Here is a 27,294-nt window from a genome sequence, read left to right as displayed (position 1 = left end):
GCTACCTAGGAAGGAGGATAGGCTAGTAAGAAAGGTAAGAGCCTATCAGAAGGAGTCTCTGACATCACCTGATGGCACTGGCCACTCAGAGCAGTCCAGTGTGCCAGGAACACCTCTGTTTCCAAGATGGCAGAGGTCTGGGGCACACTGGAGGAGCTCTGGGCACCTCCCCTGAGAGGTGCAGGTCAGGGGAGTGGTCACTCCCCTTTCCTTTGTCCAGTTTCACGCCAGAGCAGGGCTGGGGGATCCCTGAACCGGTGTAGACTGGCTTATGCAGAGATGGGCAGCATCTGTGCCCATCAAGGCATTTCCAGAGGCTGGGGAGGCTACTCCTCTCCAGCCATCACACCTATTTCCAAAGGGAGAGGGTGTAACACCCTCTCTCTGAGGAAGTCCTTTGTTCTGCCTTTCATGGCCAGGCCTGGCTGGACCCCAGGAGGACAGAAACCTGTCTGAGGGGTTGGCAGCAGCAGCAGCTGCAGTGAAACCCCGGGAAAGGCAGTTTGGCAGTACCCGGGTTCTGAGCTAGAGACCCGGGTGATCATAGAATTGTCTCCCCAATGCCAGAATAGCATTGGGGTGACAATTCCATGATCTTAGACATGTTACATGGCTATGTTCCAAGTTACTATTGTGACGCTATACATAGGTAGTGACTATGTATAGTGCACGCGTGAAATGGTGTCCCCGCACTCACAAAGTCCGGGGAATTTGCCCTGAACAATGTGGGGGCACCTTGGCTAGTTCCAGGGTGCCCACACACTAAGTAACTTTGTACCCAACCTTCACCAGGTGAAGGTGAGACATATAGGTGACTTATAAGTTACTTAAGTGCAGTGGTAAATGGCTGTGAAATAACGTGGACGTTATTTCACTCAGGGTGCACTAGCAGATTGTCAGATCTTGCTATGCATGGCAGAAGAAATGCTGCAGCCCATAGGGATCTCCTGGAACCCCAATACCCTGGGTACCTCAGTACCATATACCAGGGAATTATAAGGGTGTTCCAGTATGCCAATGTGAATTGGTGAAATTGGTCACTAGCTTGTTAGTGACAATTTGGAAAGCAGAGAGAGCATAACCACTGAGGTTCTGGTTAACAGAGCCTCAGTGAGACAGTTAGGCATCACACAGGGAACACATACATATAGGCCACAAACTTATGAGCACTGCAGTCCTGGCTAGCAGGGTCCCAGTGACACATAACAAACATACTGACAACATAGGGTTTTCACTATGAGCACTGGGCCCTGGCTAGCAGGATCCCAGTGAGACAGTGAAAACACCCTGACATATACTCACAAACAGGCCAAAAGTGAGGGTAACAGGGCTAGAAAGAGGCTACTTTCTCACAGATATGAGGTAACTGCGCTGGCGTTGTACACCGTCACGGTAGGCGGTCGAAGAACGCGGTGCAATCCTGCATTGGTTAACATTGGGCCCTATTGGTCCCAGGAGCCAATGACGATGTACGCTGGCGGTGACGGTAAGTAACGCCGTGGACGTGACCGCCATTTTCTCTCTGTTCACTCATTAGATACCTGATCTTCGACAGGAGAGGACCTACACTGCAAGTGCCGCTGCGACCTCAGTCTGAAAGTGACAATGGCTCATGTGTCTCGGGAAAGGGCCCCTGCCTTCACCACGGAGGAGTTGGAGAAACTAGTGGATGGGGTCCTCCTCCAGTACACACAACTGTACGGTCCTCCAGACAAACAGGTAAGTACACTGTGAGCATGCTGTATGGGCAATGCCTGTGTGGAGTGGTGTGGATGTAAGATACGGGGGGGGAGAATGAGGAGTGCATGAAACGACGGTGAGTGTATGTGCGTCATGGCAAGGGTAGGAACGCAGGCCAATGACTGTGACGGTCCGGACGGTTATATCTTCTCCTTTTCCCCTGTACTATTCCTGTTGGTCAGCGCCCACCAGAAGAAGGATATTTGGCGTGCCATCACCAAGGAAGTCCGGACCCTAGGGGTCCACCACAGACGGAGCACCCACTGCCAGAAAAGATGGGAGGACATTCGCCGCTGGAGCAAGAAGATGGCGGAGGCCCAGCTGAGGATGGCCTCCCAATGTGGGAGGGGTGCCCGTCGCACCATGACCCCCCTGATGTTCCGGATCCTGGCGGTGGCGTACCCGGAGTTGGATGGGCGCTTGAGAGCATCACAGCAGCCACAAGGGGGTGAGTACGCTCTCATTCAGCTGAATCAGCACACATTTGAGGTGTCTGGGTGGGGGAGGTGGACTGTGGGTACCCCTAGGCCAGGGCAAGTTTTGTAGGGAAGGTCCCTTCGTAAGGCAGGCCATGTGGCACCCCACCCCACCAGTGCTAAGACCCAACTACACCTAGTCAGGCTCCTGTGACTTCCATGTGTGCAGCAATCAGGCATAGGCCTTGTACCCCATGGCCCTGTGATTAATGAGGGAACTCTAAGTGTATGGCGTAGTGCAGAGGGCTGCTGTGTCTGTAGTGTCCGCCAACTGTAGCGGTATCGCATGCACTGAACATGTCTTTCTTCTGTCCCCTCTCCTTTATGTGGTCTCCCTGTTCTTGTGTGCAATAGCATCATCAGGCGGAGGAGCAGTGGCACCGGAGCAGGATGGAGCTGCATCCCACATGGCCCTGGAGGGCAACACTACGGAGTCTAAATTCACTCGTGGGACGGAGGGCAAGGGGAGCTCCACGGTGGGGACAGGATCTGAGACCAGCGACACGGACTCCTCCTCTGATGGGAGCTCCCTTGCGGTGGGGGGCCCCTCTGTGTCCCCCACATCTACAGGTACAGCCGCCACCCCCTACCAGCTCTGCCCTCCCAGCAGCCCCTCAGCGTGTGCCCCGTGGCCGCTCACCCAGGAGGGTGGGCATCTCCTTCGCCCCATGCACCTCAGCCACTGCCCCTGTCAGCCCTGCTGCGCTCAGTGAGGAGGCCATTGACCTCCTCAGATCCCTCACTGTTGGGCACTCTACCATTCTGAATGCCAGCCAGGGTGTAGAGAGGCAGTTGCAACAGACGAATGCATAGCTGGAGGGCATTCATTCTGGTCAGGCAGCCCAACAGCGAGCTTTTCAGACTCTGGCCTCAGCACTGATGGCAGCCATTGTCCCTGTGTTCAGCCTCCCCCCTCCAACTTCCTCCACCCAACCACCAATCCCCTGTACCTCAGCCTATCCCAAGCACACCATCAGACCAGCACCAGCATGCACACATCTCAACACACAAGGGTAGCTCTGGCAATCATAAGCACCGCACATCCCACAGGGACTCACACAAGCATCATACCCATGCACACATACCAACATCCACTGCCTCCACTGTGTTCACCTCCTCCTCGTCTCCCTCCTCCCTCCCTGTCACGTCTCCACTCACACTTGCATGCACTACATCTTCAGCCACTACGTCCATCACCAGCACGCCCATCACCATACACGGCTCAAGTGCACTCACCACCCCCACTACCATTCACACGTCCCCTGTGTCCTCTCCCAGTGTGTCTGTGAGCCCACATCCCAAACTACACAAACGCGGTCACACACCCACCCAACAGCCATCCACCTCACGACAGCCTCCAGCCCATGCACCTTCACCCAAAGTCAGCAAACGTACACCTCCTACAACTACTACCTCTTCCTCCACTCCCAATCCCCCTCCATCTACCCGTCCCAGAGTGTCTAAAAAACTTTTACTCTTAAATATTGACCTCTTCCCTACACCTCCCCCATCCCTTCTATCCCCTAGGGCACACCTTTCCAGGTCCCAACCCAGCACCTCAGCCACCACATCACCGGGAACAGTGGTGCCAGCAGTAACCAGCATCTGGAGTGCGCCAAGCAGAAGGGCAGCCAGTGTGCCAAGGAGCCATACCACGGACAGTCCCCCACCTCAGAAACATAAGAAGTTGGCCACAGCCCGGAGGGAGAAGGGCAAAACACATGCCACCCAGGGCTCTCCCAGGGCTACAGTTGGGAGTGGCAAGACAGCTGCGCCACCATCCAAGGTGGGGAAGGGGCAGAGAAAGAAAGGGAAGTTGCCGCCAACCTGCACAGCTGACAAGACCGCCACTAGCACAGCTTCCCAGGACACTGCCGCCACCAGCACCGCTGCCATGGACAAAGCCGCCACCAGCACCGCTGCCAAGAACACCGCTGCCACCAGCATGCTCACTGAGCCACCCACCAGCACCGCAGGCCAATGAGCGCCACATGCACCGCCGCTACTGAGGCTGCCTCAAGCACCGCCAGCGGCCACGCCACATCATGTGCCAGTGGCACCACCGTAGATATGGCTGCCATCCCCAGTGGTCAATCGTACGAAGCTGGTGGTCAGTTTCAGGGGCCTGGACAGCTTCCATGTAGGCCCACCGTCAGTGGAGAAAGACATCCACTACCTCAGTCCTTGGCAGGATGAAGCACATTGGGCACAAAGCCCCCTCCAGAACCAGTGGAGATTCACATCCACTACCTCAGTCCTTGGCAGGATGAAGCACACTGGGCACAAAGCCCCCTCCAGAACCAGTGGAGTATCACATCCACTACCTCAGTCCTTGGCAGGATGAAGCACTCTGGACACAAAGCCCCCTCCATAACCAGTGGAGATTCACATCCATTACCTCAGTCCTTGGCAGGATGAAGCACTCTGGGCGCAAAGCCCCCTCCAGAACCAGTGGAGAAAGACATCCACTACCTCAGTCCTTGGCACTATGAAGCACACTGGGCACAAACCCCCCTCCAGAACCAGTGGAGATTCACATCCACTACCTCAGTCCTTGGCAGGATGAAGCACACTGGGCACAAAGCCCCCTCCAGAACCAGTGGAGTATCAGATCCACTACCTCGGTCCTTGGCAGGATGAAGCACTCTGGGCACAAAGCCCCCTCCAGAACCAGTGGAGATTCACATCCATTACCTCAATCCTTGGCAGGATGAAACAGTCTGGGCACAAAGCCCCCTCCAGAACCAGTGGAGAAAGGCATCCACTACCTCAGTCCTTGGCAGGATGAAGCACACTGGGCACAAAGCCCCCTCCAGAACCAGTGGAGTATTCCATCCACTACCTCAGTCCTTTGCAGGATGAAGCACTCTGGGCACAAAGCCCCCTCCAGCACCAGTGGAGAAAGGCATCCACTACCTCAGTCCTTAGCAGGATGAAGCACACTGGGCACAAAGCCCCCTCCAGAACTAGTGGAGACTGTTATCCACTTGTGAGACTGTGGCTTTGCACTCCCCAGGATACAGCAGTGGGCAAACCACCCACTGTAAGGACTTGTGAGACTGTGGCTTTGCACTCCCCAGGATGCAGCAGTGGGCAAACCACCCACGGAAAAGACTTGTGAGACTGTGGCTTTGCACTCCCCAGGATGCAGCAGTGGGCAAACCACCCACTGGAAGGACTTGTGAGACTGTGGCTTTGCACTCCCCAGGATGCAGCAGTGGGCAAACCACCCACTGTAAAGACTTGTGAGACTGTGGCTTTGCACTCCCCAGGATACAGCAGTGGGCAAACCACCCACTGGAAGGACTTGTGAGACTGTGGCTTTGCACTCCCCAGGATACAGCAGTGGGCAAACCACCCACTGGAAGGACTTGTGAGAGTGTGGCTTTGCACTCCCCAGGATACATCAATGGGCATGGAGCCCCCTCGTGGATCTGGCGTTGTGCACTCATCCGGCTGAGGTGCCCCCCCTTCCCTTCCCCTGAGCTGCCTGTTTTATTTTGATCTGATGCCCCTGCAGTGTTCTCTCCGTTTTGAGTCAGGTATCTTGTGTGGGCTTTGCCCATGCATTTTGGGCCACTGATCCACGGACGATGTTTGATTAATATCCAGACTTGTGTAGTTGGTGTACATATTTGTATATAGTGATTTGTGAACTTGCACTGATTTTTATTGATTACAATCGTTACAATCATTTAATTTTGTCCTTGTGTTCTTCCAGGGGGTGTATATGTAATGTTGCTGCATGTATTTGGTGTATGGTGTTGTGGGTGAGGGTGGGGGTATTGCGTATTGCGTGTCTGTGTGTCACTCTCTTTTCCCTCCCCCCGTGTTGTAGGTGCAGTACTCACCGTGGTCGTCGATGGCATCATTCATGCTCTTGAAACAGAAGGAGAAAGAGAAGCATGGGCAGGACGTGTAGTTCGGGCTCCATGGCGTGCTGGTTCCTCGTTGGGCATCGAGAGATCGCCCATGTATTTTGGACCCAGTGTACATGGACTTGAATTCTTGGTGTATATATGTATTTTTCTTGTTTACAATCATTCAACACATTTCCTTTTGTACTTGCATTCTTCCAGGGGGGGTTGAGGGGTGTAACTGTAATGTATCATGATATATTAGTGTGTGTGTTGTAGTGAGTGAGGGTGGGGGTGGCGGTGGGGTTGTTGCGTGTGTGTGTCACTCTCTTTTCCCTCCCCCCTCCTCTGTGTCGTAGGTGCAGTACTCACCGTGGTCTTTGCCGCCGGCGTTTGTGCTCCTGGTAGAGGAGCAGGAAGACAATGGCAGGTAGAATATGGAGTTCCGGCTCCATGGCGTCCTGCTTCCTCGTGGGGTGTGTAGAGATGAGCGTTTTCCCTTCCAAGTCCTGTTTCCGCAGTGTTTTTGTTTGCAGTGAATCTGCCCTGGAAAAGGTGGCGGATTGGCCTCTCATGATACTGTGGGCGGCACACTGTCTTCCGCCTGTCTGTTGGCGGTGACCGCTATGCTGTTTGTTTGTACCGCCGTGGCGGTCAGTGTTAAAGTAGCTGTCTATGTTGGCAGTTTCCGCCACAGTTGTAATTTCATTTTTTTTTACCGCCGGCCTGTTTAACACCGACCGCCACAGTTGTTATGAAGGCCATAGTTTTTTGCAATGGTTGGAGGGAAGATTTCTAGCTGTCTAATGTAAGGCCCAACTGACCTAATATTTGCAAACAAGCCTTGGTTGACTTCTTAGCAAACTGTCAACAAAAGGCCTTTATCAGCCAGTCATTGAGGCAGGGAAATACTTGCTGGCCTTCTTATCTCAAATAAGTATTTTTCAATCATAGCCACCCATCTCCTTTGCTGAGCATAGCCGTTCACAGCTCTTGCATAGTTTCACAGTATCATGACTCTGTCTGTACCACAGAGAGTACCGCAGGACCCACAACACAAAAATTCTTTATTTATTTTGGCCCTGGTGGATTCCATATAGGATAACAACACATAGGCTAGGGAGTCAGGGTAACCCCACCCTGCCCCATGTATGTTATATTGTTTAATAGACGTGGGATGCCCCAAGTCCTAAAATGCGGCCACCAACACTCTGAATCTGCTCACATCAAATGTCTGTTTCTCTAGCAAAGTTTTTGAGCTGATGATTAACACAATGCCACCCATGCCCTGTTAGAGTGACAAAGCCTTTTGTCATTTTTACAGCAAAGTCTATGCTATATATGCACATACATACCTGTATTCCATATGTGATTGTTTCTCTCTCTCTCTCTCTATGTATATATATATATATGTATATATATATATATATATAAGAAAACAATAGTTAAAGGACCTTTATAGTTAGGTGAAGATATCAGTTAAAAAACTACCATTCTGAACACACAAAACCACAAAAATTAGCTAGTTATATTTATCTCAAGTAACTATAACTCGTGCCGTAGGGTAACTATAATTTGTGCCCTTGCACCCTCACTATACACTGCTAATTACCCCCATATTACATCACTCATCAAATCTTCTATGACATTATTGATAATACCACTGCAAGATTGTCAATGAAATTATTGATGAGAAAGATGTTCAGGGCGAATTGGCCAGAGGGCTTGCTGATGACGACTTCATCCCCCAGGGCCTTTTCTTTTTAAGGTGGAAGGCCTTGTGGCCCTGCTCCCCAAACCTATTATGGCAATGAGGACCCATCCCCCAGAGCATATATATTTTAAAGGAGGGGCCATGTGGCACCCCTCCTTGAGCCTCATTAGGCCCTGGGACCCAACCGCCTCAGGGCCTTAGCTATTTATAAGGGAAAGTGGCCAAGTGATTCCCCTCCCAAATACTTTTTAGGCACTGGAGACCCTACTTCCCAGGGTGTTTTTTTATCTAGGGGGAGAGGGAATGACCTGAGCCTTATTAGGGCCTGGGAATACCATACCAAGGACAGTTTAAAGAGGCCACCTGCCTCCCTCCCCAAGCCTTATAAGGCCCTAGGGATCCCCTGGGGCCACTACTTAAAGGGGAAGAGGGCACGCTGCCCCCTCCCCGAGACTTATTGACCCTGGGAACCCCATTCCCCAGGGCCATTTTTTGTTAATTAAAGGAGAGGAGGGCTGCCTGGTTCCTCTCCCCGAGCCTTGTTAGAACATGTTGAACCCACCCAGCAGGGCCATTACCAAACATTAAGGGGAAAGGGTGGAGCCATTATTCATCCTGGGGGCCACATTTCATAAAGGTACGTGCTGTGGTTCCCATCCAGGGCAACCTCTATAAAGTTTTGGGGGGCGACAGTGGAAGCCCTATGACCTCAACCGTCTCGATGCATGCAACGGAAGCTGACAATGCTCCCACCCGGAGGGAGCAGCTACTAATTCTACTCCCTCTAGGTGGGAGCAGTATTTTGGTCTGTTTCCCTGCCCACATCTGTGCAGAAAGGGGAACACACCAAAAGTCTGTTCCCACCTGCGGGGGCAAACTTTATGTTTGATCCTGCATGGCAGAAGTTTTGAAAATGCTCCCACCAAGCAGGAGCGAACACAGGTTTCCCGTCTGTGCCAAATGAGGCAGGGAAACCACTATGTCCCGGGATGAGCTCCCCAGGGCATAGCAGTAAGCAGGCTCAAATGTTGGGGTACCTGGGAACATTACTGGTTCTGGGGCCATTTAGTTGAGCAGCCCCATGGTTTAAAAAATATGTCGGGCCCAAGGTGATGGGATCCCTGATGGGAGAAAGAGTTACAATAAGGTGCGCCCTGAGCTCCTTTCCTCCTAAAAAATACACAAGGACCCAAGGGCTGGTGTCACCAGGGCTGAAAATGGCCTGAGAAGGGGGGCTGCTTCCCCCCCCCTTGAAAAACTGCTAAATATAACGATTGAATAATTTCCAACAAATTTGTTGATTGATTGTGGAATATAATTCTTCAAAATTCTATAAAATGTGTTTAAAAAAACTGCTAAGTATAACTGCTGAATTTCTGTGTTTTTTTAGCTCAAAACATTAACGCTATCACTGAGAAATTCACCTACCTAACTAAAACGGTACTTTAACCTTTATTTTTTTCAGTCAAGTTTTTTAGAAATGCCAAATGCTTTCATAAAAATATCAGAGACTGGCCTTAATATTTCTCCCAGAGGGAGGGATGGTGCCTCAAATGTATTTCGGTATAGTTAAACGTAGGAAAAACAAACAATTTTTCATAAAATACAAGGATGTAATAAAATGCAAACATTCAGTGGAAAAAAAAGGATGTGTTTTCTCTATGAAGAAGTCTTTCAGTGAAGGCTGTCATTTGAATGTGTGAACTAGGGGTGGGTGAAAAATTCTGCTCCACTGATGGAGTTTGCAGGGTTTTGCCCACTTTGTGTTCCGCTTGGAGCACAGAGTTCTGGCAAAAACCCACTGTGCAGTTGAGTATTTTCTTGTGTGTGGCTCGCCAACATTAAGTTGGTGAGGGCAAGTGAGAATTTGCATCCTGTACTGTGATTTTGGGGCACTAAAATGCCTCTCAGCAAGGTTTCCGAATGCAGCCACAGCAAATCACAACTGTTCGCATTGAGGAAGCTGTGACAGAGCAGAAAATGTAACTGAGTGGCAGAAAGAAGCAGCGCCCTTTGGCGCTACTTAGAGCACCATTTGCGTTGATTTTACAGCATGGAACAAGCTCGCCGTGCTAAAAAAAATCATCACAAGCAACCAGTATTCCTCCCACTTGCGTACATCTATGGAATTCTGCAGAGTGAAACTCCGCAAGTTCCGCCCAGGCCTAGTATGAATGTGAAATATCAGTACTGGTGTACTAAAATAGTAGCTCGCGAGAGGGGGAAATAACCAAATGTGATCTGTATATGTTTTCATTGGAGTATGGACAGTAACAGTTGCTTGAAGCTACAGTACAAAACTCTAAACATATTTACCCAACACTTGGCATTAATTTAGAACAGTTCTCAGGAAGTGTGCTTTTCGTGGTTTGGTGTAAATCTGTTCATTATTTTTAGCGATATTAAAATTTTGAAAAAGATCCTGGTTATTATAGAAATGGTTAACAATTGTGTATAGCTTGGCAGTTCAAGGACCCATATTTGAGAAATAAACAAAAGTGATGGTACAATTGAGCTTTTCTTCTGTAGTCCCCTTCAGGTCCACGGACCCAAACCTAGGCCTACAAACCCAAAAGCTATCATTGGCTGGCTGTGACAGATATACTTTTTAGCTGCCTTTCAAGTTCTGCAAAAATAATGAAAGAAGTGCAAGTGAGATAGAGGGTAGCATTCCTCACTCCCTAAAAAAAACAAAAACGTATTTTCTGGGATTTGCAAACCACAAAACCAGGCTCTCAGATCAAAGTGACTAAGCTGGGTCCTTGAACTGCCCCCAAACTGGGCTTGAGGACATTTTGAGGATCCAAACCATCCTGTTGGGGCCTCAAACAATTAAAGGGCCAATATTTAAACATATCTAGCAAAACATCTATGCTCCTGAATGAATTGTGTTAATGAAAGGGGTTGGTGAATGCTTCGCATAACTTGATAAGTAGTTGTGATGATGAGAGGGACTTAACAACCCTGATTTCACTGATCATCCTTGTCCCAGTGGAGGAAGCTGAAATGAAAAGCTGCTTTAGTTTAAAAGATAGCTTCAAGTGAAGTAATATAATTAAATTGAGAAAACATGTAAAACTATGATAAAGATTGATATTTGTTCAAAATTGGGTCTTTGGTTGGCAGTCAGGTTACCCCCTGTCCCAGCAAGGATGCTCTCTCGAGTGGGGTAAGTCACACATAATCCAAATTATCCTGCGCCCACCCTCTGGTAGCTTAGCACTGAGCAGTCAGGCTTAATGTAGATGGCAATGTGCAAAATATCTGTGCAATAAATCATGCAAAAACACAACATAAAAACCACAAAATACATCACACAGGTTTAGAAAAATAAATAATATTTATCTGATTAAATGCAGGTCAAAACGATCGAGATTTGATAAGTACACATTGGAATATCACTTTAGAAAATGATGAATAGAGTCTTAAGTTCTTAAAAGCAATAACTGTATCTTGCACTGGTTTGCGTCTAAATTATCTGCAAGGGACTGCAGAGGAGGAGATGCAGGGAAACTGGGGAAGTGTGTGTCGGTTACTCTCCAGACGCACACAGATGATGTGTCAATGCTTTTCCACGTAGCAAGGGCTTGGATCCTCTTCGGGTTGCGTGGTATTTGGACGCCCCAGGGATGATGCAGAGAAATCCTGGCGGTGCAGGAAGAAGTCACAGGAGCTGCGTAGATCTGGTGGGTGATGCAGGGAAATTTTCGTTGCTCTGCAGATGCTGCATCGCTTCTTCTTTGCAGGAAGCTGGGCTTCGTTGTTCCGGCTCAGCAATGCGTCAATCCAGTGGGCTGTGCGTCGAAGTTCCAGTCACAATGCTGGCACTGCGTCGATCTCCACTCAGGGAGCTGGGCGCGTTGTTCCGGTTTGGCGTGAAGTGATTTTCTCACTGCATGCAAGCTGTGCATCGATTCCAGCAGGCTGTGCATCAATTTTTCACCCCACAAGGAGTTCTTTGCAAAGATGAAGTCTGTTTGGTCCTGAGACTTCAGAAAATAGGAGGCAATCTCAATTCAAGCCCTTGGAGAGCACTTCTCAGCCAAGCCAGAGGGCAGCAAGGCAGCAGGGCAACAGCAAGGCAGCAGTCCTTTACAGCAAGCAGTCAGGTGAGTCCTTTGGGCAGCGAGGTAGCTTCTCTTAGCAGGTTGCAGGTCCTGGTTAAGAGTTTCTTTCTCGGTAGGTATCTTGTCAAGACTTGTCTGAGTTGGTAGGGTAAGAGGCCCTGTTTAAATACCCAAATGTGCCTTTGAAGTGGGGGAGACTTCAAAGAGTGGCTTAGGAGTACACAAGGTCCCCTCTCAGTTTCATCCTGTCTGCCAGTGTTGGACTTTTTTGCTTATGCAGGGTCATCCCCAATCTTTTTGCCTCCTGTTTTTTCTGACCTGCTGCTGTTGGCTTTTGAACTCTGTGCACTTTACCACTGCTGACCAGTGCTAAAGTAAATATGCTCTCTGTGTAAATTGTATGTAATTGGTTTATCCATGATTGGCATATTTGATTTACTAGTAAGTCCCAAGTAAGGTGCACTAGAGGTGCCAGGGCCTGTAAATCAAATGCTACTAGTGGGCCTGCAGCACTGGTTGTGCCACCTACATAAGTAGCTCTGTAATCATGTCTCAGACCTGCCACTGCAGTGTCTGTGTGTGCAGTTTTAACGGTAAATTCGACTTGGCAAGTGTACCCACTTGCCAGGCCATAACCTTCCCTTTTCTTACATGTCAGACACTCCTAAGGTAGGCCCTAGGTAGCCCCAAGGGCAGGGTGCAGTGCATGCTTAAGGTAGGATATATAGTAATGTGTTTTATATGTCCTGACAGTGAAATATTGCTAAATTAGTTTTTCACTGTTGCAAGACCTGTCCCTCTCATAGGTTAACATGGGGGCGACCTTTAAATCTGATTAAAGTGTAGATTCCCTTTGGGAGCGGATGGACATGTGGAGTTTGGGGACTCTGAGCTCACAATTTAAAAATACACCTTTTAGTAAAGTTGATTTTAAGATTGTGTGTTTGAAAATGGCACTTTTAGAAAGTGGGCATTTTCTTGCTTATACCATTTCTGTGACTGCCTGTTTGTGGATTTCCTGTCTGGGTCAGTTTGACAGTTGGGCTGGTTGCACCTCACACAAGACAGTGACACAAAGGGAGCTGGGGTGTAGTCTGCATTTCCTGATGAGGAGCCATCTGTGCTATGAGGGAGGGGAGGAGTGGTCACTCACACCTGAAAGGGCTGTGCCTGCCCTCACACAATGCAGTCTCCAACCCCATGGTAAGTATCTGGGGCGTGGCCTGGGCAAGGCAGGATTTTACATTCAAAAGAGACTTTACTTTGAAGTAGGCCTGCTTCAAAGGAGAAACTGGGTATAAAAGGGCACCCAAGACCACACACTTTAGAACACTTCTAGAAACAAGAGGAACATCTGCCTGGAGAGGGGTTGAAGAGCTGAGGAAGAAGAGCTGCCCTGCCAGTGACTGTGCTGTGTGGAGCTATCCTGCTGTTGCTGCTTCTGACAGAGTAAGAGGGCAAAGACTGGCATTTGTGTGCCTTTCATCTTGTGAAGATCTCCAAGGGTTTGACTCAGAGCTTGCCTCCTGTTGTTGAAGTCTGAGGGACAGCAAAGACTTCTCTCTGCCAGCACCTGGAGTCTCTGGAGAGACTCCTACTCTGCCCTGTGGTGCCCATCCAGTTCCTGGGACCCTGAAAGGAGAAGCTGGCAGCCTAAGAGAAGGAAATCCACGCACAGAGCGCTGTGCGGGAAAAAGATTGACGCAACTGTGATCAGTGGCTAAAGCAACGAGGCGCTGCCGGCTCTGCAGCTTAAAATCGACACTCGCCGGAAACGTGACTGAAGAATCACCGCACGGAGCTGGAGAAACGATGCACAGCATCGCTGACGGAGGCTGGGAGATCGCAACCCACGTTGTGTGGTTTTCAGATCATCGTGCGGCTGGATTTCCGACATAAGCACCGCTGGGCATGTAAAAATAATGCAAGGTCTGCCCGGACCCGAGAGTGCTGACCGGATCGATGCATCGCTCTCCTGCAGAGAGAAGAAACGACGTGCCCCAACAAAAGGAGAAACAGCGCAAAGTTCCCGCTCGTGAGTAGAATCGACGCATCGCAAGCCCTTTTTGACGCACACTCGCCTGTGCGGAGTTATTTTTGATGCACCCAAGGTAAATTTTCACGCTAACAGTGTTGGTGTGTGTTTTAAACTACATAAAGACTCTTTTTGCTTTTTAATTGATAACTTGACTGTATTGTGGATTTTTGCCGTTTTGGTCTTCTTTTGTTTATATAATTTATTTCCTTTTTTTCTAAACCTGTGTTGTGTCATTTTGTAGTGTTTTCATTAAGTTACTGTGTGTGTTGGTACAAATACTTTACACCTAGCACTCTGAAGTTAAGCCTACTGCTCTGCCAAGCTACCAAGGGGGTAAGCAGGGGTTAGCTGACGGCGATTCTCTTTTACCCTGACTAGAGTGAGGGTCCTTGCTTGAACAGGGGGTAACCTGACTGTCAACCAAAGACCCCATTTCTAACAGCCAGGGTCCCAATAGGGGGGTTTGGCAGTCCATTGTGTGAGGGCAGGCCACTGTCCCTTTGACATGTAAATGTCCGGCCCTCCACCCTCCCAGCCCAGAAAGACCCATTCAGTATGCAGATGTGTGCAGGTGTGTCTGAGCATCCTGTGTTTGGGGTTGCCTGAGTGAAATCCACAAGGGAGCTGTCAACTAACCCAGCCAGACGTGGAATTGGAAGGTACAGAAGTAAATAAGTGTAGAGAAATGTTCACTTGCTAAAAGTGGCATTTCTTGAATAGTAATATTAAATCCAACTTCACAAATAAGCAGGATTTTCTATTACCATTCTGGCCATACTAAATATGACCTGGTTACTCCTTTCAAATCAGAATCTACCACTGAAACAGTATATGAGGGTAGCCCTAATGCTATCCTATGAAAGGAGCAAGTCTCACAGCAGCGTAAAACGAATTTAGGAGTTTTAGACTACCAGGACATATAGAACACACATGTTCATGTCCTACCTTTTATCTACATAGCACCCTGCCCTATGGGCTACCGAGGGCCTACCTTAGCGGTGACCTATATGTAGAAACATGGGAGTTTAAGGTATGGCAATTACTATAAATGGCAAGTCACAGTGGCAGTGAAACTGCACACACAGGCCTTGCAATGGCAGTCCTGAGACATGGTTAGAGGGCTACTTATGTGGGTGGTACAACCAGTGCTGCAGCCCACTAGCAGCATTTAATTTACTGGCCCTGGGCACATGTAGTACACTTGACAAGGGCCTTACAAGTAAATAAATAAGCCTATTGGGTATGCACCAATGTCACCATGTTTTAGGGAGAGAGCATATGCACTTTAGCAGTGGTTAGCAGTGGTAAAGTGTGCAGATTCCTAAAGCCAGCAAAAATTAGGTCAGAAAAAGAGGAGGAAGGCAAAACGTTTGGGGGTGACGCTGTCGAAAGGCCATTTCCAAGAATTTTGTGTTGACTCTATAGTACAGATTTTAACCTAAAATTATCCCTTATTAGGGTTTTGAATCTTGTGACAGTGATCACAAACCTTGCTGAAAAATGTAAAACAAAAGTTTAGGTATGTGTCCATTGCATATGACAATGGTTGTGCACATTGAGTGTTCGCAGCATGAAAGTTGGATATAGTATATCATTAAAAAAGCATAATGTTACTAAAAAATACTGTTAAAGGTGAATAATTGTTCAGTGAACAAAATCACAAAAAAACACTCTCCATTATGTTAAGCAACCCATAAAGCATATCATAACTGGCTTTTTCACCATGGTTTCTTTCGGAAGAGAGTTTTCTTGCACAGTCCCATGGCAAAAGGGTGTACAGAGCATAGGGGGACATTAGTTATGATGTGTGCTGTATGATACACGAATCTCATTGGTTTTTCATTCTTATGTTTGCTGAACTGTAAGTAAACCTAACTGCAAGCTTCTGAAGTTTTCCTCCTCTGTTGGTTAACGGAAGAGAAGTTGTGTTGTGAGTGAAAGGCTTGTCAGATCATTTATTTTTATATTCTGCATTTTTTCAGAGGAATTCTGGTAGGTTCTATGGGTCATCTAATATAAATGCACCTTTTTGAATAGGATAATTGTTCCTTTGGGACCCTAATTGGAATATTTAGGAATAATCCTTCATATAGAACAAAATGGGTCTTACATCACCAACCATGACACTTGTTTGTGGTTACTTGATTATTGAGTGTGAGGGAAAACATTCATCTCTTGTTGTGTTACGTGGTGAATTATTGCAGTTCTTCTGCTCTGTCAAAATCTAAATGACCCCCAAATTCATTAATGATCCATTCACTCACTCACTCATTCATCTATCCATTTACTCATTCGTTGATCCAGTTGATGACTTATTCACACATTTTACCATTCAGCTATCTATATCACCATGCAAGCAACTTTGCAAGCAGGGTTTTTCACTTAAAGCCAGGGCTATTGGTTTTGCCAGTGCTTGTCTTATTTATATCTGTACCCTGCTTGCTTTAGGGACATTGCCAGCAGTCCATGGATGTAATTTAGAAAATACCAGGGTTTTTGCAAGTAGCATCACAGGCTGATTGCCAGGCAATAACATAACAATAAGTGGCATTGCATAACCTTAGCCTTGGCGAACTAACAGAAAGTGACACCATTTACACTTTATAACAGAAATTCATATCACCGAAGTGAACATACCTACAATAAATGCAAAAATAAACAATAAGTTAAAACAATTTGCTAGGACAGGTACAAGTCTTTACATACATACTGAGTGGACTGATACCACGATATGTCAGCGACCCAGTCATCACATACTGAGAACAGCCATCAGTTATGCTTTCATGCTATACTGGCTCACATGCATACTTATATCCTCCGTGCAAGGATCCTTAAGGCACACAAAGTGGCTGCAGCAGTGTAAGCTTCATCAGACTCGCAGATCACGAGCAGCCACAGCAGTTTAGACTTACCTCACCACACAAAGCTGATACATAAGGCTCTATATCACAAACGTGACCCCATCTAACAACCTACAGAAAGGACCATATTATTGACTCTCTATTATTATTATTAATTACAATCAATCAATGAGTTTTTGTAAGGCACTGCTACTCACCCGTGAGGGTCTCAAGGTACTGGGGGGGCCTCATCCAAAGAAATGCATCTTGAGGTTCTTCATGAAGATGGTGAGCAACAGGCTTTGTTTGAGGTGCAGGGGGAGGTTGTTCCAGCTCTTTGCTGCAATGTAGGTGAAGTATCGTCCAATAGCGGTGGTTTTGCAGATACAAGGGATTGCCGGCAGGGCCATCTGGGTGGAGCTGAGGGATCTGGCGGGGTTGTGGAAGAAGACATTGTGGTTCAGGTAGGCTCAACCTGTGTTGTGTATGGCCTTGTATGTGTGGATGAGTAGCTTGAAGGTGACTTGCTTCTCGACCAGTAGCCAGTGGAGTGGTCTCAGCTGTTGGGAGATGTGGTGTTGGCGTGGGAGGCCCAGAATGAGTCTGACATGGCGTTCTGCATGAGTTGTAGTTTTTTTATGTTTCTAGTTCAGGTGCCGGCATAGAGGCCATTGCCATAGTCGAGCTTGCTTGTGACTGAGGCATGGGTGACTGTCCTGAGACAGTCTGCTGGGATCCACCTGAAGATCTTCTGAAGTTTGCATAGTGTGTGCCAGCAGAAGAAGGTGACTGAGTTTACCTCACTGGTCATGGATAGGGAGGAGTCGCGGATGATGCCTAGGTTGCGGCCATGTTCAAATGGTACGGATGTAGGCCACCAGGGGTCGTCCCAAGCTGAGGTGGCTTTTCTGAAGATGATGGCTCAGTCTTTTTGGAGTTAAGCTTGAGGCAGCTTTTTCTTATCCAGGTGGCAACGGCTTCCATTCCTGAGTGGAAGTTCATTTTGGAGGTGTCTGAGTCTTTGGTGAGGGAAATGATGAGTTTTGTGCCATGGGCATATGACACGATGTTCATACCGTGGCTTCTGACAAAGGATGTGAGAAGGGCCATGTATACTTTGAATACTGTGGGGCTCAGTGAGGATCCCTGGGGGACTCCACTGTTGACTCCTGCGGGTTTGGATGTGTTCGGAGGGAATCTGACCCTCTGCGTCCTCCCGGAGAGGAAGGAGTGGATTCATTCCAGGGCTCTTCCGCGGATACCTATGTCATGGAGTCTAGTCTGCAGGGTGCTGTGGGAGACCGTGTCAAAAGCTGCTCAGAGGTCGAGGAGTAAAGCACTGCGGTGTGCCCATGCTCTAAGAGTAATAAGGTGTCATCAGTGGCTGCCAGGAGGGCTGTCTCCATGCAGTGGTTACTGCAGAAGCTGGACTGGGAGCTGTCCAGTGAGTTCTTGGCCTTGATGAAATTCTGTAGTTACATGTTGATTGCTATCTCCAGTACTTTGGCAGGGTAGGGTAGCAGTGAGATGGGCCAGAAGTTCTTTAATTCTGATGGGTCAGCCGAAGGTTTTTTTCATGAGAAACTGTATTTTGTCATGTTTCCAGTCCTCAGACAAGGTGCCAGTGTTGATGGAGCAGTTGATTGTGTTCCAGAGTTTGGGGGTGATAGATGCGCTGGCTCTGATGTATATGTGGTGCAGGAAGGTCCACTCTCTATGCTAAGTGCATAGGCAGTGCAGGGACCCCCCTGGGGCTCCCTGCACCTGTTCTCCACCAGTCTTTTCATGGTGTTGTTACTGCCATGAAATGGCTGGAGGAGAATGAAGTTGTAATTCCCAAGCACTACCCTGGAAGACTGGGACCGCCACAATCACCAGACCGTCGGGACAAATAATTCTTGTGGTGCTGGAAGTCTGACCACAGCACGACTGCTGTGGTCATAATGTGGTGTTCGGACCACCGCATTGGTACCCCTTTTCAGTATATTTAACTTACTTATAAGTGCTTAGTATGGTGCAGAGTATACCCAGAGACTGTAACTTAAAACATAATCTGTGGGTTGCAGCACCCATTGTACCATCCACTGCAGTAGCAGTGAAACTTTTTTTTAAAAAAAAGATTTTTGGGAGGTTTTATTACCTTTGAGTAACGGGTGTGGTTTCATGATGCCTCATCATCCATCATGTAATACAGGAAGAAACAAAAATAGCTAGCTATCATATCACAAAAATGTTAAAATTTAGTAGTGGGTATATGCATACATATGTTACGCAGGTAAATATTGTCAAACAGGCATAATCCGTAGAGTGTGCTACATTTGGTGGCAGTGCAAACATGACTGCAGGCTACTATGTGTAGCATGGTCATGCATTTCAAGTTGCAAAGCAACCTGTCAAAATAAATCCTCTGACAGGTCAAAACATTTCTTTTAAGCATCCAGGAAAACATTTTTTGTTGTGGTAATCACTTTGCCGCTGTTTGATAAATCTTCACAAAAGTTTCAAAACTAGTGTTCTGGTCACTTCAGCTGCTGCCTGGAAAGTTTCGGGGTGATCGTCAAGAGGGGGCTGAGAAAAAAGAAGAGGCCCAAAACTTGTTTTTCCCATGCAATTTCCCATAGGGATTTTAGACACAACTTCAGCCCCAACTGATGAATGGAATTATACCCAATTTCACAGAAAGATAAATCTTGGTCCAGAAGGATCTCTTTCTGTGATGTGGTTTAAATCTGTCCTGTAGTTTTGGAGATATTAAAGAAAAATACATTCGTATATCTAGGGATGCAAATCCTCATGCTGAGATCTGATTGACTGCCAATATTTCAACCAGGAGGTGTTGTTAGCCATCTTGGGACCAAGACGTAAGGTGAAAAAACTCATAAGAAGGCAGTGTAGTAATACCTTGATCCCATAGGGTTGATAATGAGGTCCCACAGGGACCCCGCCAGAGACCAAAAACATTTAAAAAACAAAAAAATGTTTGCTGTGAATTCATGGAGAATCTGCAAATCCACACACTTTTAAAAAAAAAACTAAGGCCATTATTTACACTGTTTTTGTCACGGTTTACACTGGGCTTACCGTTGAAGTTGAGAGTTGGGGAACGACCCCGATTCCGGCAGGTTCTTCTCTGGACGAGGTAGCGACCCCTTCCGATAGCCACGGTCCTGTTTGACAATAGCAAGCCACTACAGTCCGTGCCCTCCAGAAGGAGTCCCAGAGGAAAAACCCCAAAAGGGTAAAAAACCTCCAACAGGAACTCCCTGAAACAGAAGGAGAACACAAGGACGTTAGAACTGAAGATCCGAGGGCACAGGAAAAACTGGAGACGAAGACAGGTCAGGAATAACTGGATCCACAATAGGAAACCAGCAGGAGCGTGACTACCACCAAAGGAGTGTTGCAACGCAATGAGACAGAAGCTGAATTCCCCTTATAAATCCCTAGACAGGAAGTAGAAAACAGGAAGTAGAAACACCACCATCTTAGATTGGGGAAGAGGTTATGACTAAGAATAAAGAACATGCATCTAAACAACGAGAAACAAAGCATGCAGGGAAAAGAGGAAGTGAACAGCATGCTGGGAAAGGGAAAAGGCATGCATAAAACACCACCATGTGCAGGCATCCGGCTTTTGCCTGTTGTGACCGGTAAGTGGTGGAGGGAGTGGATACCAATCATCCCAATGTAATTTATGTGGCCGTCAAGCGCGGCAAACGCTGTGCTCGCGGCAAACGCTGAACTCGCGGCAAGGGCCAGGACCCAATTTGGGTCCTCTGGCCCTGCCGCGTGCGTCCAGGAATCTGCGGCCAGAGAAAAGGAGCGTGGCGAGTGCCGCGACCCTTGACCCGAGCGGTGGCTTCCCCCGCGGCCCGACCGTGACCCGCCGCGGCCACAGAGTGCTGCGCGGCGGCGGCTCATGCTCGCGGTGCGACAGTAGGTCACCCTCCCGAGGCCCCAGGCTTATGAGGGAAAAGCTGGAAAAAGCGACGAACCAAAAGAGGGGCATGAACTGAAGGGGCATCTTCCCAGGAACACTCACTCATAGGGTAGCCTTTCCAATGAATAAGATATTGGAGGCGTCCATGGAAAAACCGAGAGTCACAGATTTCCTGGACCTCGTACTCGGGCACATTATCAATCAACAGAGGGGGAGGACAGGAGAATTGTCTGTGAAAAGCATCTGGAAGGTAAGGTTTGAGCTGGAAGACATGGAACACAGGGTGTATCTTCCAGGTCTGGGGCAGGCGCAGACGCACAGACACTTGATTAATCTTTTTGAGAATCAGGAATGGACCATAATAACAGGGTTTAAATTTGTTCTGAGTAAGTCGGAGAGGTAGGAATCTAGAGGAAAGCCAAACCTTATCATGGACCTGATAGTGAGCAGCCTCACAACGTCTCTTATCAGCCCTCTTCTTCATGCGTGACTTAGAGGCCACAAGGTTTGAATGGATAACACGTTGGACACCCCGTAGCTGTCGAACATAAGAGGAGATGGCAGGAAGATTGGAGGTATCTTTCAGGGGAGTTGGGAAGGCCTTAGGATGGAAACCGTAAGAGCCATAGAAGGGGGAGACTTTCGAGGCACTGTGTATGGAGTTGTTGTAGGAGAATTCTGCAAGTGGTAAATAGGTAAACCAATTACTCTGCGTAGCATTGCAGAAGCTACGTAAATATTGTTCGAGGCCTTGATTTAGTCGTTCCGTCTGTCCTTTAGTTTGGGGATGGAACCCTGATGATAAGGCCACTTCAATTCCCAAGGTCTTACAGAATTGTTTCCAGAAACTGGAGATATATTGAGGACCCCAAACCGAGATAATGACCTGAGGTAGTCCATGAAGTCGAAAGATTTCTTGTGTGAAGATTTGGCTTAATTCTTTTGCCGTTGGTAACTTTCTTAAGGCTGTGAAATGAGCCATTTTAGTGAAGGAGCCCACAGTTACCATAATTACTTGATTTCCCACTGAAAAGGGTAAAGAGCACATGAAATCAGTGGAGATAGTGTGCCATGTACCTGGGGGAACTGGTAATGGGCAAAGTAATCCTACTGGTTTAGTACGGAGTGTCTTGGCTTGAGCACATATAGGACAGGATGATACATAATCTTCAGTATCTGTCTTGAGAGTTGGCCAACAAAAGGAGCGCAGCAGAAGTTCTTGGGTAGCCTTCATTCCTTGGTGACCTGCGATGGGGGAATCATGGCACATACGTAAAGCTTCAGTTTGTACTAGCTTAGTGGGCAAGAACAGGGCCTTATCATGGTAATAATACCCTTGATCTATATGAAGTTGCGGACGCAACTTATTTAGCTCTCTATCTTCAAGATGGGAATATTCAGACTTGACTTGGTCTAAAAAAGTCTGTACTAAACCAATGATCTTGTTATTGTCAAATAGGTTCTGTACAGGAGAATCGCTACTCTCAGGATAACGTCAAGACAAGGCATCGGCCAGGATGTTCTGAGAACCAGGGATATATGTGATATAGAAGTCATATTGGCTGAAAAAGAAACCCCATCGAGCCTGATGGCTATTCTGACACTGAAAGTTTCTCAAACATTGTAGATTTCTGTGGTCTGTCCAGGCTTCAAAGGGTTCTTTCGAGCCCATCAGAAAGCGTCTCCATTCTGTGCACGCCGTCTTCAAGGCGAGTAATTCCCGTTCTAGCACGGAATAGTTCCGCTCTGAATCGGATAAAATGTGTGACAGGTAGAATACAGGATGTTCTAAATCATCATCGTCTTGTTTTTGCAGTAAGGCAGCCCCAGTGGCTCTTTCTGAGGCGTCTGCGACAAAAAAGAATTGTTTGCTGGTGTCTGGGTGTTGTAGAACAGGGGCTTGAATAAAGGCTTTCTTTAAGTCTTGAAAGGCTAACTCTGCGTCTTGTGTCCAACAAAAGCCCTTCTTTAGATGGTCTTTTTTAAGGGTTTGAGTAATGTGACTGGTTCTCTGGGCAAAGTCTGATATAAATTGTCGATAGAAATTGGCTAATCCCAAAAAACACTCAGTCTCTTTGATGGAAGAGGGAGATGGCCAATCTAATATAGCTTGCACTTTGTCTGAATCCATTGCGACCCCAGTTTGATTAATGCAATATCCCAAGTATTTTACATCTGTCTGATCAAAGTCGCACTTCTCAGGTTTGCAAAATAAATGGTGTTGTCTGAGTCTCTCTAGAACTTGGAGAACATGTTTAGAGTGTTGCTCTGGGTGGACAGAAAATATTAAAATGTCGTCGAGATAAACAACCATTGTTTGTTGTAGAAGATCGGGAAAAAATAGAGTCCATGAACCTTTGAAAAATGGAAGGGGCATTGGTGAGTCCGAAGGCATTACTCGATGTTCGTAGTGACCGAAGGGTGTTCTAAAAGCGGTCTTCCACTCATCACCTTCTTTGATCCTTAAAAGATGGTATGCTCCTCTGAGGTCCAGTTTGGTGAATCTCTTTGCCCCTCTGACTGCTTCCAGGATGTCATTAATAAGGGGTAACAGGTGCCGATCCTTAATAGTGATCTTGTTTAATCCTCTGAAATCAATACAGGGACGCAAATCTTTCGTCTTCTTAGGCACAAAGAAGAGAGGAGCCCCTGCAGGTGAAGAGGAGGGAACAATCAATCCACTCTGTATGTTCTCATCAAGATATTCCTTAAGAATCTGCTTCTCAGGTTCTGTTAGAGAGTACATTCGCCCAAAAGGAACCACTGTACCCGGTTCTAAAGGAATGGCGCAATCGTATTCCCTATGGGGTGGCAGTTCCGGTTTTTCTGGCTTCCGGAATACATCGGCATATTCTTGATAATGACTGGGTACTCCCTATAGGACGTTAATAGAACATCCCACCTTAGGGGGTGCTGCTAAAAGACCTTTTGGGGACCAATAATCTCCTGCTAGGTAGCAGTGGTGTTGGCAGAAGTGAGAGGATAAAGAAATAGTTCTTGTTTCCCAGTTGATGTAAGGGTTGTGCAGTGTGAGCCATGGAATTCCCAGGATCATGACGTGGTGTGGTGATGTAATTAAATCAAACAAAAGATTTTCTTGGTGTTTCCCAAATTGGAGACAGAAAGTAGGGGTGGTATACTGTACGGGTCCTGAGGCCAAGAGTGATCCATCCACTGTGTGGACTTGTTCTGGTACCTCCTTAGGTATTTGTGCTATCTGTCGTTCTTTTGCCCATGCTTCATCTAAATAGATGCCACTGGCTCCGCAGTCCAATAAAGCCAGAGTTCTTTCTTCACGGCCATCAGTTAAGTGAAGGATAACTGGTAAAAGAAAAAGAGCAGTTCCTTCCTCCCTGGAAGAACAAATGGAAGGTATTTCACGATATCCCGTCCTCACCCTTCTCACTGAGGACGGGAGTTGGCGTTTCCCTAAGGCTTGGCTGGACGAACAGGGCAGGTGCGAATTAGGTGACCAGCTTCACCACAATACAGACAAAGGGGGTCATTACAACATTGGCGGTAAAAGGCGCTTACCGCCGTGCAGAAGACCGCCAATACACCGCCGCAGCCACGGAATTCCGCCACAGCTATTATGACACACAGCTCGGAATCCACCGAAATTCAGACACCCACACAACTCCGCCAGACCAAAGGTCAGTGATAAACTGGCGGAAACAAAACCTCCACCTCCACGCCAACAGAAACACGCCCATGCTATTACGACCCACGAATCCACGCGGCGGTCTTTCAACCGCGGTATTCCATTGGCGGTACACACCGCCGCGCTCAAAATTACACACACTTCTACAAAACACCGCCACATTGGACAATTCCAAATACACACACCTGATACACGTACATACACCACTCCCACACACCCAATACTATATAAAACACACACCCACATCACCCACAAACCCCTACGACCAATAATTAGAGACGAAGGCCAGAGAGAGAGCACAGAATAGACCACCCCATCACACAGAGGCACACAACACCATCACCCACACAACATCCACTCAGCAAACACCACACACCACTACACATCAACACACTCATCAACACATACACCACCCCACACATCACATACACCACCCCATGTCACGCCAAAGACACCCCAGCTTCTCCGAGGAGGAGCTCAGGGTCATGGTGGAGGAAATCATCTGGGTAGATCCACAGCTATTTGGCTCACAGGTACAGCACACATCAATAGCCAGGAAGATGGAGCTATGGCGCAGAATAGTGGACAGGGTCAACGCCGCGGGACAGCACCCAAGAAATAGGGAGGACATCAAGAAGAGGTGGAACGACCTACGGGGGAAGGTGCGTTCAACGATCTCCAGGCACAACATTGCGGTGCAGCGGACTGGCGGCGGACCCCCACCTCCTCCCCCACAACTAACAACATGGGAAGAGCAAGTCTTGACCAGCATGCATCCTGAGGGCCTCGGAGGAGTCGGTGGAGGATGGGACACTGGTAAGTCAAATCTTAACTATCATATCCCCCACCCTACCTGCATGCTCTCACACACCCCCACCCTCACACCCTCCCCTATCACTCCAAATCCTCAGTAATGTACTAATAACACAAACCACACATCCCAACACCAAGCCCTGCATGGCTCAACTAAGCATGGTCACCCCTCACTAAAGCATGCTCAATGCACATACCCAGAACAACCCCCTAACCATCATCACACAAACCCACACACAGGAATGCTTGCACTGGGGTACACAAACACCCACCCATTGCACACCATTACACACACACATGCAATAATCATGCTCTTATGCCCCTGCAGGACCGTCACCACACCAGAGGGTCCAGACCACACCACATCACCCCCAGAAGAGGCCCACAGTGAAGATAGCAGCTCTACCCTACTGGATCCTGATAACCAGCCCGGACCATCATGGGCCTCGGGACAGTCGGTTCCCCTTGCACAGGCACAGCCCAACACTGACCTTCCACCCTCTGGTAACACCAGCACAGCACCCACCCAGCGGGCTCAAACCTCCGTACCCAGGACAGGTCAATCAGCGGTGTGTCCACCACTACAGGGAACCAGGGTAACCCACCACCCCAACAACAACAGGGACCTGGGGGCAGTGGTAGTGGGCACACGGTCCAGGGGACGGAGGCACAGGAACAGAGGGGAACTGGGAGGGCTGCTGTGCGACAGGGGGCGGACAGGCCAAGGGAACCCACTCTCCACAAGGCCCTATCCTCCATCATGGGAGCATACCACCACTCCCAGGAGACGATGGCGACGGTCCTGGACAAGTTGCAGGAGACCCTGCGCCTGCAGGAGGAACAGTATTTGGGGTTCAGGGAGGAGCTCAGGACCATCAGCTCCGCCTTGGGCACCATCGTAGGAGTGCTGAAGGACATACAGCAGACCATGAGGGACACCGTGGCACTCCAAGGGGCCCCTGACACTAGCCAGGGCGATGAACTGCCCACCACCTCCCCCGGCGCTAGTGGACAGGACGCCCGCCACAGGACCATCACACCAGCACCCCACCCCCTGCAGACGGACAACCACCACGCAAGCGGTCCCTGAGATCAAGGAACAGGACAGAGCTAGATGGCAAGACCCCCGCCAGGAAATGAGACCACCCTGTTTGTCCTCCCACTGTACCACCTTGTTACCCTGTCCATACTTAAACTGCCCCAGCTCCACTTCCTATGCCCAGATGGGCAGTGCACCTCTGAGACTAATAGACTGGACTCTGCCATGGACATTCCTCCGCCATCACCCATCCTCTTTTTACAAACCCCTCACATTTCTGAGCACTTCAATAAACACCCTTGAAACACAAAACAATCTTGAGTCAGTCTGTGATTTACTAAATATGTATTATCAATGACAGTGTCATAATGCGTTTCCCATTGTAAGGCTAACATACCTATGTCACACATCACAAGTCCTTGAAGGATGCAAGCAGATGACACGTTGGTAACCACACCTGTGAAACCGTAATGGAAAGGTACAACTCAGTTACCAAATAGTGTTTGAAATCGACAAACAGGATAGAGGTAGATGTGTGAAAGTTAATGTAATGTTAATCACGACAATGTTCTCACCTGTGTCTCACTGGAAATATTGCAGTATGACTGACTCCCTGTTGTCGTTGTCTTAATCCTCAGCTTCCTCCTCATCACTGTCCACAGGCTCCACAGACTCCACAGCTGCTACAACACCGTCATCAGGATCATCCTCCTGCAGAAAAGGCACCTGGTGTCGCAAAGCCAAATTATGGAGCATGGAGCAGGTGATGATGATCTCGCACACCTTCTTCGGTGAGTAGAATAGGGATCCACCTGTCATATGGAGGCACCTGAACCTGGCCTTCAGGAGGCCGAAGGTGCGTTCGATCACCCTCCTAGTCCGCCCATGGGCCTCATTGTACTGTTCCTCTGCCCTGGTCCTGGGATTCCTCACTGAGGTCAATAGCCAGGAAAGGTTGGGGTAACCAGAGTCCCCCAATAGCCATACACGGTGCCTCTGGAGTTGACCCATCATATCAGGGATGCTGCTATTCTGCAGGATGTAGGTGCCATGCACTGAGCCAGGGAACATAGCATTTACCTGCGAGATGTACTGGTCTGCCAAACATA

This window comes from Pleurodeles waltl, chromosome 7, assembly GCF_031143425.1.
Source record: "Pleurodeles waltl isolate 20211129_DDA chromosome 7, aPleWal1.hap1.20221129, whole genome shotgun sequence".
Classification (NCBI taxonomy): domain Eukaryota; kingdom Metazoa; phylum Chordata; class Amphibia; order Caudata; family Salamandridae; genus Pleurodeles; species Pleurodeles waltl.
The sequence above is the reverse complement of the archived record's forward strand: the minus strand, read 5'-3'. Positions refer to the sequence as shown.